Here is a 17,482-nt window from a genome sequence, read left to right on the forward strand (position 1 = left end):
TGAAGGGGAATGAGAATGGGGAGTGTAGAAGGTGAAGGGGATGCGGGGAATGTAGACATGTGAAGGGGAATGGGGGAGTGTAGAGCTGTGAAGGAGAATGGGAGTGTAGTGGTGTGAAGGGGAATGGGGGGGAGTGTAGAGTGTGAAGGGGAATGTGGAGTGTCGAGCTGTGAAGCGGAATGGGGAGTGTAGTGGTGTGAAGGGGAATGGGGGAGTGTTGAGGTGTGAAGGGAATTGGGAGGAGTGTAGCGGTATGAAGGGGAATGGGGAGTGTAGAGGCGTGAAGGGGAATGGGGGGGAAGTGTAGAGGAGTGAAGGGGAATGTTGGCAGTGTAGAGTTGTGAAGGGGAATGGGGGGAGTGCAGAGGGGAGAAGGGGAATGGCTTGTGCCGAGGTGTGAAGGGGAATGGGAGTGTCGCGGTGTGAAGGGGAATGGGGGGAGTGTAGAGGTGTGAAGGGGAATGGGGGACTGTAGAGGTGTGAAGGGGAATGGGAGAGTGTAGCGGTGTGAAGGGGAATGGGAATGGAGAGTGTAGAATGTGAAGGGGGATGGGGTGAGTGAGGATGTGTGAAGGGGAATGGCGGGAGTGTAGAATGTGAAGGGGAATGGGGAGAGTGAAGAGTGTGAAGGGGAATGGGGGAGTGTAGAGTGTGAAGTGGAATGGGGAGTGTAGAGTGTGAAGGGGAATGTGGGGAGTGTAGAGGTGTGAAGGGGAATGGGAGTGTAGTGGTGTGAAGGGGAATGGGGGGGGAGTGTGGAGTGTGAAGTGGAATGGGGAGTGGCGAGCTGTGAAGCGGAATGGGGAGTGTAGTGGTGTGAAGGGGAATGGGGAGTGCAGAGTGTGAAGGGGAATGGTGGTAGCGTAGAGGTGTGAAGGGGAATGGGGGTAGAGTAGAGTGTGAAGGGGAACAAGAACGGGGAGTGTCGATGTGTGAAAGGGAATGAGAATGGGGAGTGTAGAATGTGAAGGGGGATGCGGGGAGTGTAGACATGTGAAGGGGAATGGGGGTGTGTAGAGGTGTGAAGGTGAATGGGGAGTGTAGAATGTGAAGGGGATTGGTGGGAAGTGTAGAGTGTGAAGGGGAATGAGGGGGATGTAGAGTGTGAAGTGAAATGGGAGTGTAGCGGTGTAAAGGGGAATGGGAATGTAGCAGTGTGAAGGGGAATGGGGAGAGTGTAGAGTGTGAAGGAGAATAGGCAGTGTGGCGGTGTGAAGGGGAATGGGGGAGTGTAGAGGTGTGAGGAGGAATGGGGGGAGTGTGGAGGTGTGAGGGGGAATGGGGGAGTGTAGCAGTGTGAAGGTGAATGGGGAGTGTAGAGGTGTGAAGGGGAATGGGGAGTGTAGAGGTGTGAAGGGGAATGGGGAGTGTAGAGTTTGAAGGGGAATGGGGAGTGTAGAGGGGTGAAGAGGAATGGGGAGTGTATAGTGTGATGGGGAATGGGGAGTGCAGAGGCGTGAAGGGGAATTGTGGGAGTGTAGAGTGTGAAGAGGAATGGGGAGTGTAGAGTGTGAAGGGGAATGGGGAGTGTAGAGCTCTGAAGGGGAATCGTAGATTATCATAGAATTTACAGTGCAGAAGGAGGCCATTCGGCCCATCGAGTCTACACCGGCTCTTGGAAAGAGCACCCCACCCAAGGTCAAGGTCAAGGTCAACACCTCCTCCCTAACCCCATAACCGAGTAACCCCACCCAACACTAAGAGCAATTGTGGACAATAAGGGCAATTTATCATGGCCAATCCACCTAACCTGCACATCCTTGGACTGTGGGAGGAAACCCATGCACACACGTGGGAGGATGTGCAGACAGTGACGCAAGCGGGAATCCTACCTGGGACCTGAAGCTGTGAAGCAATTGTGCTATCCACAATGCTACCGTGCCTCCCCACGGAACGGGGAATGTAGCGGTGTGAACGGGAATGGGGAGTGTAGAGGTGTAAAGGGGAATGGTGGGGGAGTGTAGAGGTGTGAAGGGGAATGGGGGAGTGTAGAATTTGTGATGGGGAATGGGGAGTGTCGAATGTGAAGGGGAATGGGGAGAGTGTAGAGTGTGAAGGGGAGTGGGGAGAGTGTAGATTGTGAAGGGGAATGGGGGGAGTGTAGAGTGTGAAGTGGAATGGGGAGTGTAGAGTGTGAAGGGGAATGTGGAGAGTGTAGAGGTGTGAAGGGGAATGGGAGTGTAGTGGTGTGAAGGGGAAAGGGGAGTGTTGCGCTGTGAAGCGGAATAGGGAGTGTAGAGGTGTGAAGGGGGATGGGGGGAGTGTAGAAGTGTGAAGGGGAATAAGAATGGGGAGTGTAGATGTGTGAAGGGGAATAAGAATGGGGAGTGTAGATGTGTGAAGGGGAATGAGAATGGGGAGTGTAGAAGGTGAAGGGGATGCGGGGAGTGTAGACATGTGAAGGGGAATGGGGGAGTGCAGAGATGTGAAGGAGAATGGGAGTGTAGTGGTGTGAAGGGGAATGGGGGGGAGTGTAGAGTGTGAAGGGGAATGTGGAGTGTCGAGCTGTGAAGCGGAATGGGGAGTGTAGTGGTGTGAAGGGGAATGGGGGGAGAGTAGAAGTGTGAAGGGGAATGGGGAGTGCAGAGTGTGAAGGGGAATGGTGGTAGCGCAGAGGTGTGAAGAGGAATGGGGAGAGAGTAGAGTGTGAAGGGGAATAAGAATGGGGAGTGTCGATGTGTGAAGGGGAATAAGAATGGGGAGTGTATATGTGTGAAGGGGAATGAGAATGGGGAGTGTAGAATGTGAAGGGGGATGCGGGGAGTGTAGACATGTGAAGGGGAATGGGGGAGTGTAGAGGTGTGAAGGGGAATGGGGAGTGTAGAATGTGAAGCGGATTGGTGGGAAGTGTAGAGTGAGAAGGGGAATGAGGGGGATGTAGAGTGTGAAGTGAAATGGGAGTGTCGCGGTGTAAAGGGGAATGGGAATGTAGCAGTGTGAAGGGGAATGGGGAGAGTGTAGAGTGTGAAGGGGAATGGGGGGAGTGTAGAGGTGTGAGGGGGAATGGGAGTGTGGCGGTGTGAAGGGGAATGGGGGGTGTGAAGAGGAATGGGGCGAGTGTGGAGGTGTGAGGGGGAATGGGGGAGTGTAGCGGTGTGAAGGGGAATGTGGAGTGTAGCGGTCTGAAGGGGAATGGGGGGAGTGTAGAATGTGAAGGGGAATGGGGGGAGTGTAGAGGTGTGAGGGGGAATGGGAGTGTAGCAGTGTGAAGGTGAATGGGGAGTGTAGAGGTGTGATGGGGAATGGGGAGTGTAGAGGTGTGAAGGGGAATGGGGAGTGTAGAGCTGTGAAGGGGAATCGTAGATTATCATAGAATTTACAGTGCAGAAGGAGGCCATTCGGCCCATCGAGTCTACACCGGCTCTTGGAAAGAGCACCCTACCCAAGGTCAAGGTCAACACCTCCACCCTAACCCCATAACCCAGTAATCCCACCCAACACTAAGAGCAATTGTGGACAATAAGGGCATTTATCATGGCCAATCCACCTAACCTGCACATCCTTGGACTGTGGGAGGAAACCCATGCACACACGAGGGAGGATGTGCAGACAGTGACCCAAGCGGGAATCGAAGCTGTGAAGCAATTGTGCTATCCAAAATGCTACTGTGCCTCCCCACGGAACGGGGAATGTAGTGGCGTGAAGGGGAATGGGGAGTGTAGAGGTGTGAAGGGGAATGGGGAGTGTAGAGGTGTGAAGGGGAATGGGGAGTGTACAATGTGAAGGGGAATTGGGAGAGTGTAGTGTGTGAAGGGGAATGGGGGTAGTGTAGAATGTGAAGGGGAATGGGGGGAGTGTAGAGTGTGATGGGGAATGGGGGAGTGTAGCGGTGTGAAGGGAATTGGGAGGAGTGTAGCGGTATGAAGGGGAATGGGGAGTGTAGAGGCGTGAAGGGGAATGGGGGGGAAGTGTAGAGGAGTGAAGGGGAATGTTGGCAGTGTAGAGTTGTGAAGGGGAATGGGGGGAGTGCAGAGGGGAGAAGGGGAATGGCTTGTGTCGAGGTGTGAAGGGGAATGGGAGTGTCGCGGTGTGAAGGGGAATGGGGGGAGTGTAGAGGTGTGAAGGGGAATGGGGGACTGTAGAGGTGTGAAGGGGAATGGGAGAGTGTAGCGGTGTGAAGGGGAATGGGAATGGAGAGTGTAGAATGTGAAGGGGGATGGGGTGAGTGAGGATGTGTGAAGGGGAATGGGGGGAGTGTAGAGTGTGATGGGGAATGGGGGAGTATATCGGTGTGAAGGGAATTGGGAGGAGTGTAGCGGTATGAAGGGGAATGGGGAGTGTAGAGGCGTGAAGGGGAATGGGGGGGAAGTGTAGAGGAGTGAAGGGGAATGTTGGCAGTGTAGAGTTGTGAAGGGGAATGGGGGGAGTGCAGAGGGGAGAAGGGGAATGGCTTGTGTCGAGGTGTGAAGGGGAATGGGAGTGTCGCGGTGTGAAGGGGAATGGGGGGAGTGTAGAGGTGTGAAGGGGAATGGGGGACTGTAGAGGTGTGAAGGGGAATGGGAGAGTGTAGCGGTGTGAAGGGGAATGGGAATGGAGAGTGTAGAATGTGAAGGGGGATGGGGTGAGTGAGGATGTGTGAAGGGGAATGGCGGGAGTGTAGAATGTGAAGGGGAATGGGGAGAGTGAAGAGTGTGAAGGGGAATGGGGGAGTGTAGAGTGTGAAGTGGAATGGGGAGTGTAGAGTGTGAAGGGGAATGTGGGGAGTGTAGAGGTGTGAAGGGGAATGGGAGTGTAGTGGTGTGAAGGGGAATGGGGGGGGAGTGTAGAGTGTGAAGCGGAATGGGGAGTGTAGTGGTGTGAAGGGGAATGGGGAGTGCAGAGTGTGAAGGGGAATGGGGGTGTGTAGAGGTGTGAAGGTGAATGGGGAGTGTAGAATGTGAAGGGGATTGGTGGGAAGTGTAGAGTGTGAAGGGGAATGAGGGGGATGTAGAGTGTGAAGTGAAATGGGAGTGTAGCGGTGTAAAGGGGAATGGGAATGTAGCAGTGTGAAGGGGAATGGGGAGAGTGTAGAGTGTGAAGGAGAATAGGCAGTGTGGCGGTGTGAAGGGGAATGGGGGAGTGTAGAGGTGTGAAGAGGAATGAGGGGAGTGTGGAGGTGTGAGGGGGAATGGGGGAGTGTAGCAGTGTGAAGGTGAATGGGGAGTGTAGAGGTGTGAAGGGGAATGGGGAGTGTAGAGGTGTGAAGGGGAATGGGGAGTGTAGAGTTTGAAGGGGAATGGGGAGTGTAGAGGGGTGAAGAGGAATGGGGAGTGTATAGTGTGATGGGGAATGGGGAGTGTAGAGCTGTGAAGTGGAATGGGGAGTGCAGAGGCGTGAAGGGGAATTGTCGGAGTGTAGAGTGTGAAGGGGAATGGGGAGTGTAGAGTGTGAAGAAGAATGGGGAGTGTAGAGGTGTGAAGGGGAATCGTAGATTATCATAGAATTTACAGTGCAGAAGGAGGCCATTTGGCCCATCGAGTCTACACCGGCTCTTGGAAAGAGCACCCCACCCAAGGTCAAGGTCAAGGTCAACACCTCCACCCTAACCCCATAACCGAGTAACCCCACCCAACACTAAGAGCAATTGTGGACAATAAGGGCAATTTATCATGGCCAATCCACCTAACCTGCACATCCTTGGACTGTGGGAGGAAACCCATGCACACACGTGGGAGGATGTGCAGACAGTGACCCAAGCGGGAATCCTACCTGGGACCTGAAGCTGTGAAGCAATTGTGCTATCCACAATGCTACCGTGCCTCCCCACGGAACGGGGAATGTAGCGGTGTGAACGGGAATGGGGAGTGTAGAGGTGTGAAGGGGAATGGTGGGGGAGTGTAGAGGTGTGAAGGGGAATGGGGGAGTGTAGAATTTGTGATGGGGAATGGGGAGTGTCGAATGTGAAGGGGAATGGGGAGAGTGTAGAGTGTGAAGGGGAGTGGGGAGAGTGTAGAGTGTGAAGGGGAATGGGGGGAGTGTAGAGTGTGAAGTGGAATGGGGAGTGTAGAGTGTGAAGGGGAATGTGGAGAGTGTAGAGGTGTGAAGGGGAATGGGAGTGTAGTGGTGTGAAGGGGAAAGGGGAGTGTTGCGCTGTGAAGCGGAATGGGGAGTGTAGAGGTGTGAAGGGGGATGGGGGGAGTGTAGAAGTGTGAAGGGGAATAAGAATGGGGAGTGTAGATGTGTGAAGGGGAATAAGAATGGGGAGTGTAGATGTGTGAAGGGGAATGAGAATGGGGAGTGTAGAAGGTGAAGGGGATGTGGGGAGTGTAGACATGTGAAGGGGAATGGGGGAGTGCAGAGATGTGAAGGAGAATGGGAGTGTAGTGGTGTGAAGGGGAATGGGGGGGGAGTGTAGAGTGTGAAGGGGAATGTGGAGTGTCGAGCTGTGAAGCGGAATGGGGAGTGTAGTGGTGTGAAGGGGAATGGGGGGAGTGTAGAAGTGTGAAGGGGAATGGGGAGTGCAGAGTGTGAAGGGGAATGGTGGTAGCGCAGAGGTGTGAAGGGGAATGGGGAGAGAGTAGAGTGTGAAGGGGAATAAGAATGGGGAGTGTCGATGTGTGAAGGGGAATAAGAATGGGGAGTGTATATGTGTGAAGGGGAATGAGAATGGGGAGTGTAGAATGTGAAGGGGGATGCGGGGTGTGTAGACATGTGAATGGGAATGGGGGAGTGTAGAGGTGTGAAGGGGAATGGGGTGTGTAGAATGTGAAGGGGATTGGTGGGAAGTGTAGAGTGAGAAGGGGAATGAGGGGGATGTAGAGTGTGAAGTGAAATGGGAGTGTCGCGGTGTAAAGGGGAATGGGAATGTAGCAGTGTGAAGGGGAATGGGGAGAGTGTAGAGTGTGAAGGGGAATGGGGGGAGTGTAGAGGTGTGAGGGGGAATGGGAGTGTGGCGGTGTGAAGGGGAATGGGGGGTGTGAAGAGGAATGGGGGGAGTGTGGAGGTGTGAGGGGGAATGGGGGAGTGTAGCGGTGTGAAGGGGAATGTGGAGTGTAGCGGTCTGAAGGGGAATGGGGGGAGTGTAGAATGTGAAGGGGAATGGGGGGAGTGTAGAGGTGTGAGGGGGAATGGGAGTGTAGCAGTGTGAAGGGGAATGGGAGTGTAGAGGTGTGAAGGGGAATGGGGAGTGTAGAGGTGTGAAGGGGAATGGGGAGTGTAGAGTTTGAAGGGGAATGGGGAGTGTAGAGCTGTGAAGGGGAATCGTAGATTATCATAGAATTTACAGTGCAGAAGGAGGCCATTCGGCCCATCGAGTCTACACCGGCTCTTGGAAAGAGCACCCTACCCAAGGTCAAGGTCAAGGTCAACACCTCCACCCTAACCCCAGAACCCAGTAATCCCACCCAACACTAAGAGCAATTGTGGACAATAAGGGCAATTTATCATGGCCAATTCACCTAACCTGCACATCCTTGGAATGTGGGAGGAAACCCATGCACACACGTGGGAGGATGTGCAGACAGTGACCCAAGCGGGAATCAAAGCTGTGAAGCAATTGTGCTATCCAAAATGCTACCGTGCCTCCCCACAGAACGGGGAATGTAGCGGTGTGAAGGGGAATGGGGAGTGTAGAGGTGTGAAGGGGAATGGTGGGGGAGTGTAGAGGTGTGAAGGGGAATGGGGGAGTGTAGAGGTGTGAAGGGGAATGGGGAGTGTACAATGTGAAGGGGAATTGGGAGAGTGTAGTGTGTGAAGGGGAATGGGGGTAGTGTAGAATGTGAAGGGGAATGGGGGGAGTGTAGAGTGTGATGGGGAATGGGGGAGTGTAGCGGTGTGAAGGGAATTGGGAGGAGTGTAGCGGTATGAAGGGGAATGGGGAGTGTAGAGGCGTGAAGGGGAATGGGGGGGAAGTGTAGAGGAGTGAAGGGGAATGTTGGCAGTGTAGAGTTGTGAAGGGGAATGGGGGGAGTGCAGAGGGGAGAAGGGGAATGGCTTGTGTCGAGGTGTGAAGGGGAATGGGAGTGTCGCGGTGTGAAGGGGAATGGGGGGAGTGTAGAGGTGTGAAGGGGAATGGGGGACTGTAGAGGTGTGAAGGGGAATGGGAGAGTGTAGCGGTGTGAAGGGGAATGGGAATGGAGAGTGTAGAATGTGAAGGGGGATGGGGTGAGTGAGGATGTGTGAAGGGGAATGGGGGGAGTGTAGAGTGTGATGGGGAATGGGGGAGTATATCGGTGTGAAGGGAATTGGGAGGAGTGTAGCGGTATGAAGGGGAATGGGGAGTGTAGAGGCGTGAAGGGGAATGGGGGGGAAGTGTAGAGGAGTGAAGGGGAATGTTGGCAGTGTAGAGTTGTGAAGGGGAATGGGGGGAGTGCAGAGGGGAGAAGGGGAATGGCTTGTGTCGAGGTGTGAAGGGGAATGGGAGTGTCGCGGTGTGAAGGGGAATGGGGGGAGTGTAGAGGTGTGAAGGGGAATGGGGGACTGTAGAGGTGTGAAGGGGAATGGGAGAGTGTAGCGGTGTGAAGGGGAATGGGAATGGAGAGTGTAGAATGTGAAGGGGGATGGGGTGAGTGAGGATGTGTGAAGGGGAATGGCGGGAGTGTAGAATGTGAAGGGGAATGGGGAGAGTGAAGAGTGTGAAGGGGAATGGGGGAGTGTAGAGTGTGAAGTGGAATGGGGAGTGTAGAGTGTGAAGGGGAATGTGGGGAGTGTAGAGGTGTGAAGGGGAATGGGAGTGTAGTGGTGTGAAGGGGAATGGGGGGGGAGTGTAGAGTGTGAAGCGGAATGGGGAGTGTAGTGGTGTGAAGGGGAATGGGGAGTGCAGAGTGTGAAGGGGAATGGGGGTGTGTAGAGGTGTGAAGGTGAATGGGGAGTGTAGAATGTGAAGGGGATTGGTGGGAAGTGTAGAGTGTGAAGGGGAATGAGGGGGATGTAGAGTGTGAAGTGAAATGGGAGTGTAGCGGTGTAAAGGGGAATGGGAATGTAGCAGTGTGAAGGGGAATGGGGAGAGTGTAGAGTGTGAAGGAGAATAGGCAGTGTGGCGGTGTGAAGGGGAATGGGGGAGTGTAGAGGTGTGAAGAGGAATGAGGGGAGTGTGGAGGTGTGAGGGGGAATGGGGGAGTGTAGCAGTGTGAAGGTGAATGGGGAGTGTAGAGGTGTGAAGGGGAATGGGGAGTGTAGAGGTGTGAAGGGGAATGGGGAGTGTAGAGTTTGAAGGGGAATGGGGAGTGTAGAGGGGTGAAGAGGAATGGGGAGTGTATAGTGTGATGGGGAATGGGGAGTGTAGAGCTGTGAAGTGGAATGGGGAGTGCAGAGGCGTGAAGGGGAATTGTCGGAGTGTAGAGTGTGAAGGGGAATGGGGAGTGTAGAGTGTGAAGAAGAATGGGGAGTGTAGAGGTGTGAAGGGGAATCGTAGATTATCATAGAATTTACAGTGCAGAAGGAGGCCATTTGGCCCATCGAGTCTACACCGGCTCTTGGAAAGAGCACCCCACCCAAGGTCAAGGTCAAGGTCAACACCTCCACCCTAACCCCATAACCGAGTAACCCCACCCAACACTAAGAGCAATTGTGGACAATAAGGGCAATTTATCATGGCCAATCCACCTAACCTGCACATCCTTGGACTGTGGGAGGAAACCCATGCACACACGTGGGAGGATGTGCAGACAGTGACCCAAGCGGGAATCCTACCTGGGACCTGAAGCTGTGAAGCAATTGTGCTATCCACAATGCTACCGTGCCTCCCCACGGAACGGGGAATGTAGCGGTGTGAACGGGAATGGGGAGTGTAGAGGTGTGAAGGGGAATGGTGGGGGAGTGTAGAGGTGTGAAGGGGAATGGGGGAGTGTAGAATTTGTGATGGGGAATGGGGAGTGTCGAATGTGAAGGGGAATGGGGAGAGTGTAGAGTGTGAAGGGGAGTGGGGAGAGTGTAGAGTGTGAAGGGGAATGGGGGGAGTGTAGAGTGTGAAGTGGAATGGGGAGTGTAGAGTGTGAAGGGGAATGTGGAGAGTGTAGAGTGTGAAGGGGAATGGGGAGAGTGTAGAGCTGTGAAGGGGAATGGGAGTGTAGTGGTGTGAAGGGGAAAGGGGAGTGTTGCGCTGTGAAGCGGAATGGGGAGTGTAGAGGTGTGAAGGGGGATGGGGGGAGTGTAGAAGTGTGAAGGGGAATAAGAATGGGGAGTGTAGATGTGTGAAGGGGAATAAGAATGGGGAGTGTAGATGTGTGAAGGGGAATGAGAATGGGGAGTGTAGAAGGTGAAGGGGATGTGGGGAGTGTAGACATGTGAAGGGGAATGGGGGAGTGCAGAGATGTGAAGGAGAATGGGAGTGTAGTGGTGTGAAGGGGAATGGGGGGGGAGTGTAGAGTGTGAAGGGGAATGTGGAGTGTCGAGCTGTGAAGCGGAATGGGGAGTGTAGTGGTGTGAAGGGGAATGGGGGGAGTGTAGAAGTGTGAAGGGGAATGGGGAGTGCAGAGTGTGAAGGGGAATGGTGGTAGCGCAGAGGTGTGAAGGGGAATGGGGAGAGAGTAGAGTGTGAAGGGGAATAAGAATGGGGAGTGTCGATGTGTGAAGGGGAATAAGAATGGGGAGTGTATATGTGTGAAGGGGAATGAGAATGGGGAGTGTAGAATGTGAAGGGGGATGCGGGGTGTGTAGACATGTGAATGGGAATGGGGGAGTGTAGAGGTGTGAAGGGGAATGGGGTGTGTAGAATGTGAAGGGGATTGGTGGGAAGTGTAGAGTGAGAAGGGGAATGAGGGGGATGTAGAGTGTGAAGTGAAATGGGAGTGTCGCGGTGTAAAGGGGAATGGGAATGTAGCAGTGTGAAGGGGAATGGGGAGAGTGTAGAGTGTGAAGGGGAATGGGGGGAGTGTAGAGGTGTGAGGGGGAATGGGAGTGTGGCGGTGTGAAGGGGAATGGGGGGTGTGAAGAGGAATGGGGGGAGTGTGGAGGTGTGAGGGGGAATGGGGGAGTGTAGCGGTGTGAAGGGGAATGTGGAGTGTAGCGGTCTGAAGGGGAATGGGGGGAGTGTAGAATGTGAAGGGGAATGGGGGGAGTGTAGAGGTGTGAGGGGGAATGGGAGTGTAGCAGTGTGAAGGGGAATGGGAGTGTAGAGGTGTGAAGGGGAATGGGGAGTGTAGAGTTTGAAGGGGAATGGGGAGTGTAGAGCTGTGAAGGGGAATCGTAGATTATCATAGAATTTACAGTGCAGAAGGAGGCCATTCGGCCCATCGAGTCTACACCGGCTCTTGGAAAGAGCACCCTACCCAAGGTCAAGGTCAAGGTCAACACCTCCACCCTAACCCCAGAACCCAGTAATCCCACCCAACACTAAGAGCAATTGTGGACAATAAGGGCAATTTATCATGGCCAATTCACCTAACCTGCACATCCTTGGAATGTGGGAGGAAACCCATGCACACACGTGGGAGGATGTGCAGACAGTGACCCAAGCGGGAATCAAAGCTGTGAAGCAATTGTGCTATCCAAAATGCTACCGTGCCTCCCCACAGAACGGGGAATGTAGCGGTGTGAAGGGGAATGGGGAGTGTAGAGGTGTGAAGGGGAATGGTGGGGGAGTGTAGAGGTGTGAAGGGGAATGGGGGAGTGTAGAGTTTGTGATGGGGAGTGTACAATGTGAAGGGGAATGGGGAGAGTGTAGTGTGTGAAGGGGACTGGGGGTAGTGGAGAGGTGTGAAGGGGAATGGTGGGGGAGTGTAGAGGTGTGAAGGGGAATGGGGGAGTGTAGAGTTTGTGATGGGGAGTGTACAATGTGAAGGGGAATGGGGAGAGTGTAGTGTGTGAAGGGGAATGGGGGTAGTGTAGAATGTGAAGGGGAATGGGGGGAGTGTAGAGTGTGATGGGGAATGGGGGAGTATATCGGTGTGAAGGGAATTGGGAGGAGTGTAGCGGTATGAAGGGGAATGGGGAGTGTAGAGGTGTGAAGGGGAATGGGGGGGAAGTGTAGAGGAGTGAAGGGGAATGTTGGCAGTGTAGAGTTGTGAAGGGGAATGGGGGGAGTGTAGAGGTGTGAAGGGGAATGGGGGACTGTAGAGGTGTGAAGGGGAATGGGAGAGTGTAGCGGTGTGAAGGGGAATGGGAATGGAGAGTGTAGAATGTGAAGGGGGATGGGGTGAGTGAGGATGTGTGAAGGGGAATGGCGGGAGTGTAGAGTGTGAAGTGGAATGGGGAGTGTAGAGTGTGAAGGGGAATGTGGGGAGTGTAGAGGTGTGAAGGGGAATGGGAGTGTAGTGGTGTGAAGGGGAATGGGGGGGAGTGTAGAGTGTGAAGTGGAATGGGGAGTGTCGAGCTGTGAAGCGGAATGGGGAGTGTAGTGGTGTGAAGGGGAATGGGGGAGTGTAGAGGTGTGAAGGGGGATGGGGGGAGTGTAGAAGTGTGAAGGGGAATGGGGAGTGCAGAGTGTGAAGGGGAATGGTGGTAACGTAGAGGTGTGAAGGGGAATGGGGGTAGAGTAGAGTGTGAAGGGGAACAAGAATGGGGAGTGTCGATGTGTGAAGGGGAATAAGAATGGGGAGTGTAGAATGTGAAGGGGGATGTGGGGAGTGTAGACATGTGAAGGGGAATGGGGGTGTGCAGAGGTGTGAAGGTGAATGGGGAGTGTAGAATGTGAAGGGGATTGGTGGGAAGTGTAGAGTGTGAAGGGGAATGAGGGGGATGTAGAGTGTGAAGTGAAATGGGAGTGTAGCGGTGTAAAGGGGAATGGGAATGTAGCAGTGTGAAGGGGAATGGGGAGAGTGTAGAGTGTGAAGGAGAATAGGCAGTGTGGCGGTGTGAAGGGGAATGGGGGAGTGTAGAGGTGTGAAGGTGAATGGGGAGTGTAGAGGTGTGAGGGGGAATGGGGGAGTGTAGCAGTGTGAAGGTGAATGGGGAGTGTAGAGGTGTGAAGGGGAATGGGGAGTGTAGAGGTGTGAAGGGGAATGGGGAGTGTAGAGTTTGAAGGGGAATGGGGAGTGTAGAGCTGTGAAGTGGAATGGGGAGTGCAAAGGCGTGAAGGTGAATGGGGAGTGTAGAGGTGTGAAGGGGAATGGGGAGTGTAGAGTGTGAAGAGGAATGGGGAGTGTGACGTGTGAAGGGGAATGGGGAGTGTAGAGCTCTGAAGGGGAATCGTAGATTATCATAGAATTTACAGTGCAGAAGGAGGCCATTCGGCCCATCGAGTCTACACCGGCTCTTGGAAAGAGCACCCCACCCAAGGTCAAGGTCAAGGTCAGCACCTCCACCCTAACCCCATAACCCAGTAACCCCACCCAACACTAAGAGCAATTGTGGACAATAAGGGCAATTTATCATGGCCAATCCACCTAACCTGCACATGCTTGGACTGTGGAAGGAAACCCATGCACACACGTGGGAGGATGTGCAGACAGTGACCCAAGCGGGAATCCTACCTGGGACCTGAAGCTGTGAAGCAATTGTGCTATCCACAATGCTACCGTGCTGCCCCACGGAACGGGGAATGTAGCGGTGTGAACGGGAATGGGGAGTGTAGAGGTGTGAAGGGGAATGGTGGGGGAGTGTAGAGGTGTGAAGGGGAATGGGGGAGTGTAGAATTTGTGATGGGGAATGGGGAGTGTCGAATGTGAAGGGGAATGGGGAGAGTGTAGAGTGTGAAGGGGAGTGGGGAGAGTGTAGAGTGTGAAGGGGAATGGGGGGAGTGTAGAGTGTGAAGTGGAATGGGGAGTGTAGAGTCTGAAGGGGAATGTGGGGAGTGTAGAGGTGTGAAGGGGAATGGGAGTGTAGTGCTGTGAAGGGGAAAGGGGGGGGGGAGTGTAGAGTGTGAAGTAGAATGGGGAGTGTTGCGCTGTGAAGCGGAATGGGGAGTGTAGAGGTGTGAAGGGGGATGGGGGGTGTGTAGAAGTGTGAAGGGGAATGGGGAGTGCAGAGTGTGAAGGGGAATGGTGGTAGCGTAGAGGTGTGAAGGGGAATGGGGGTAGAGTAGAGTGTGAAGTGGAATAAGAATGGGGAGTGTAGATGTGTGAAGGGGAATGAGAATGGGGAGTGTAGAAGGTGAAGGGGATGCGGGGAGTGTAGACATGTGAAGGGGAATGGGGGAGTGCAGAGATGTGAAGGAGAATGGGAGTGTAGTGGTGTGAAGGGGAATGGGGGGGAGTGTAGAGTGTGAAGGGGAATGTGGAGTGTCGAGCTGTGAAGCGGAATGGGGAGTGTAGTGATGTGAAGGGGAATGGGGGAGTGTAGAGGTGTGAAGGGGGATGGGGGGAGTGTAGTAGTGTGAAGGGGAATGGTGAGTGCAGAGTGTGAAGGGGAATGGTGGTAGCGTAGAGGTGTGAAGGGGAATGGGGAGAGAGTCGAGTGTGAAGGGGAATAAGAATGGGGAGTGTCGATGTGTGAAGGGGAATAAGAATGGGGAGTGTAGAATGTGAAGGGGAATGAGGGGGATGTAGAGTGTGAAGTGAAATGGGAGTGTCGCGGTGTAAAGGGGAATGGGAATGTAGCAGTGTGAAGGGGAATGGGGAGAGTGTAGAGTGTGAAGGGGAATGGGGGGAGTGTAGAGGTGTGAGGGGGAATGGGAGTGTGGCGGTGTGAAGGGGAATGGGGGTGTGAAGAGGAATGGGGGGAGTGTGGAGGTGTGAGGGGGAATGGGGGAGTGTAGCGGTGTGAAGGGGAATGTGGAGTGTAGCGGTCTGAAGGGGAATGGGGGGAGTGTAGAATGTGAAGGGGAATGGGAGTGTAGCAGTGTGAAGGTGAATGGGGAGTGTAGAGGTGTGAAGGGGAATGGGGGAGTGCAGAGATGTGAAGGAGAATGGGAGTGTAGTGGTGTGAAGGGGAATGGGGGGGAGTGTAGAGTGTGAAGGGGAATGTGGAATGTCGAGCTGTGAAGCGGAATGGGGAGTGTAGTGATGTGAAGGGGAATGGGGGAGTGTAGAGGTGTGAAGGGGGATGGGGGGAGTGTAGAAGTGTGAAGGGGAATGGGGAGTGCAGAGTGTGAAGGGGAATGGTGGTAGCGTAGAGGTGTGAAGGGGAATGGGGAGAGAGTCGAGTGTGAAGGGGAATAAGAATGGGGAGTGTCGATGTGTGAAGGGGAATAAGAATGGGGAGTGTATATGTGTGAAGGGGAATGAGAATGGGGAGTGTAGAATGTGAAGGGGAATGAGGGGGATGTAGAGTGTGAAGTGAAATGGGAGTGTCGCGGTGTAAAGGGGAATGGGAATGTAGCAGTGTGAAGGGGAATGGGGAGAGTGTAGAGTGTGAAGGGGAATGGGGGGAGTGTAGAGGTGTGAGGGGGAATGGGAGTGTGGTGGTGTGAAGGGGAATGGGGGGTGTGAAGAGGAATGGGGGGAGTGTTGAGGTGTGAGGGGGAATGGGGGAGTGTAGCGGTGTGAAGGGGAATGTGGAGTGTAGCGGTCTGAAGGGGAATGGGGGGAGTGTAGAATGTGAAGGGGAATGGGGGGAGTGTAGAGGTGTGAGGGGGAATGGGAGTGTAGCAGTGTGAAGGTGAATGGGGAGTGTAGAGGTGTGAAGGGGAATGGGGAGTGTAGAGGTGTGAAGGGGAATGGGGAGTGTAGAGGTGTGAAGGGGAATGGGGAGTGTAGAGTTTGAAGGGGAATGGGGAGTGTAGAGCTGTGAAGGGGAATCGTAGATTATCATAGAATTTACAGTGCAGAAGGAGGCCATTCGGCCCATCGAGTCTACACCGGCTCTTGGAAAGAGCACCCTACCCAAGGTCAAGGTCAAGGTCAACACCTCCACCCTTACCCCATAACCCAGTAACCCCACCCAACACTAAGAGCAATTGTGGACAATAAGGGCAATTTATCATGGCCAATCCACCTAACCTGCACATCCTTGGACTGTGGGAGGAAACCCATGCACACACGAGGGAGGATGTGCAGACAGTGACCCAAGCGGGAATCGAACCTGGGACCTGAATCTGTGAAGCAATTGTGCTATCCACAATGCTACCGTGCCTGCCCACGGAACGGGGAATGTAGCGGTGTGAAGGGGAATGGGGAGTGTAGAGGTGTGAAGGGGAATGGTGGGGGAGTGTAGAGGTGTGAAGGGGAATGGGGGAGTGTAGAGTTTGTGATGAGGAATGGGGAGTGTAGAATGTGAAGGGGAATGGGGGGAGTGTAGAGTGTGAAGGGGAATGGGGGAGTGTAGAGTGTGAAGGGGAATGGGGGGCGTGTAGCAGTGTGAAGGGGAATGGGGCGTGTCGAGGTGTGTAGGGGAATGGGGAGTGTAGAGATTGAAGGGGAATGGGGAGTGTAGAGGTGTGAAGTGGAATTGGGGGTGTAGAATGTGAAGGGGAAAGGGGGGGAAGTGGAGAGTGTGAAGGGGAATGGGGAGTGTGCCGGTGTGAAGGGGAATGGGGAGTGTAGAGGTGTGAAGTGGAATTGGGGGTATAGAATGTGAAGTGGAATGGGAGTGTAGCGGTGTGAAGGGGAATGGCGGAGTGTAGAGGTGTGAAGGGGAATGGGCAGTGTAGAACGTGAAGGGGAATGGGGAGAGTGGACAGTGTGAATGGCAATGGGGGGATTGTAGAGTGTGAAGGGGAATGGGGGGAGCGTAGAGGTGTGAGGGGGAATGCGGGTATAGAGCTGTGAAGGGGAATGGGAAGTGTTGTGGTGTGAAGGGGAATGGGGAGTGTAGAATGTGAAGGGGAATGGGGAGTGTAGAGTGTGAAGGGGAATGGGGAATGTGGAGTTGTGAAGGGGAATGGGGGAATGGGGAGAGTGTAGAGTGTGAAGGGGAATAGGGAGAGTGTAGAGTGTGAAGAGGAATGGGGGGAGTGTAGAGTGTGAAGGGGAATAGGGAGAGTGTAGAGTGTGAAGAGGAATGGGGGGAGTGTAGAGTGTGAAGGGGAATAGGGAGAGTGTAGAGTGTGAAGGGGGATGGGGAATGTGGAGTTGTGAAGGGGAATGGGGAGTGTAGAATGTGAAGGGGAATGGGGGGAGTGTAGATGTGTGAGGGCAAATGGGGGAGTGTAGAGTGATGAAGGGGAATGTGGGGTGGGAGTGTAGAGTGAGAAGGTAATGGGGGTGTAGAGGTGTTAAGGGGAATGGGGAGCATGAAAGGGAATGGGGGGGGAGTGTAGAGGTGTGAAGTGGAATGGGGAGCGTAGAATGTGAAGTGGAATGGGGGGGGGGGGAATGTAGAGGTGTGAAGGGGAATGGGGAGTGTATAATGTGAAGGCGAATGGGGAGTGTGGAGTGTGAAGGGAAATGGGGGGAGTGTAGAGGTGTGAAGGGGAATGGGGAGTGTAGAGTGTGAAGGGGAAGGGAGTGTAGAGATGTGAAGGGGAATGGGGAGTGTATAGGTGTAAAGGGGAATGGGGAGTATAGTGGTGTGAAGGGGAATGGGGAGTGTAGAGGTGTGAAGGGGAATGGGGGAGTGTAGAGGGGTGAAGGGGAATGTAGGATGTGAACGGGAATGGGGAGTGTAGAATGCGAAGGGGAATGGGAGGAGTGTAGAGGTGTGAAGTGGAAAGGGGGAGTGTAGAGGTGTGAGGGGGAATGGGGAGTGTAGCTGTGTGAAGGGGAATGCGGAGTGTAGAGGTGTGAAGGCGAATGGGGAGAGTGTAGAT

This window comes from Scyliorhinus torazame, chromosome 2, assembly GCF_047496885.1.
Source record: "Scyliorhinus torazame isolate Kashiwa2021f chromosome 2, sScyTor2.1, whole genome shotgun sequence".
NCBI classification, from domain to species: domain Eukaryota; kingdom Metazoa; phylum Chordata; class Chondrichthyes; order Carcharhiniformes; family Scyliorhinidae; genus Scyliorhinus; species Scyliorhinus torazame.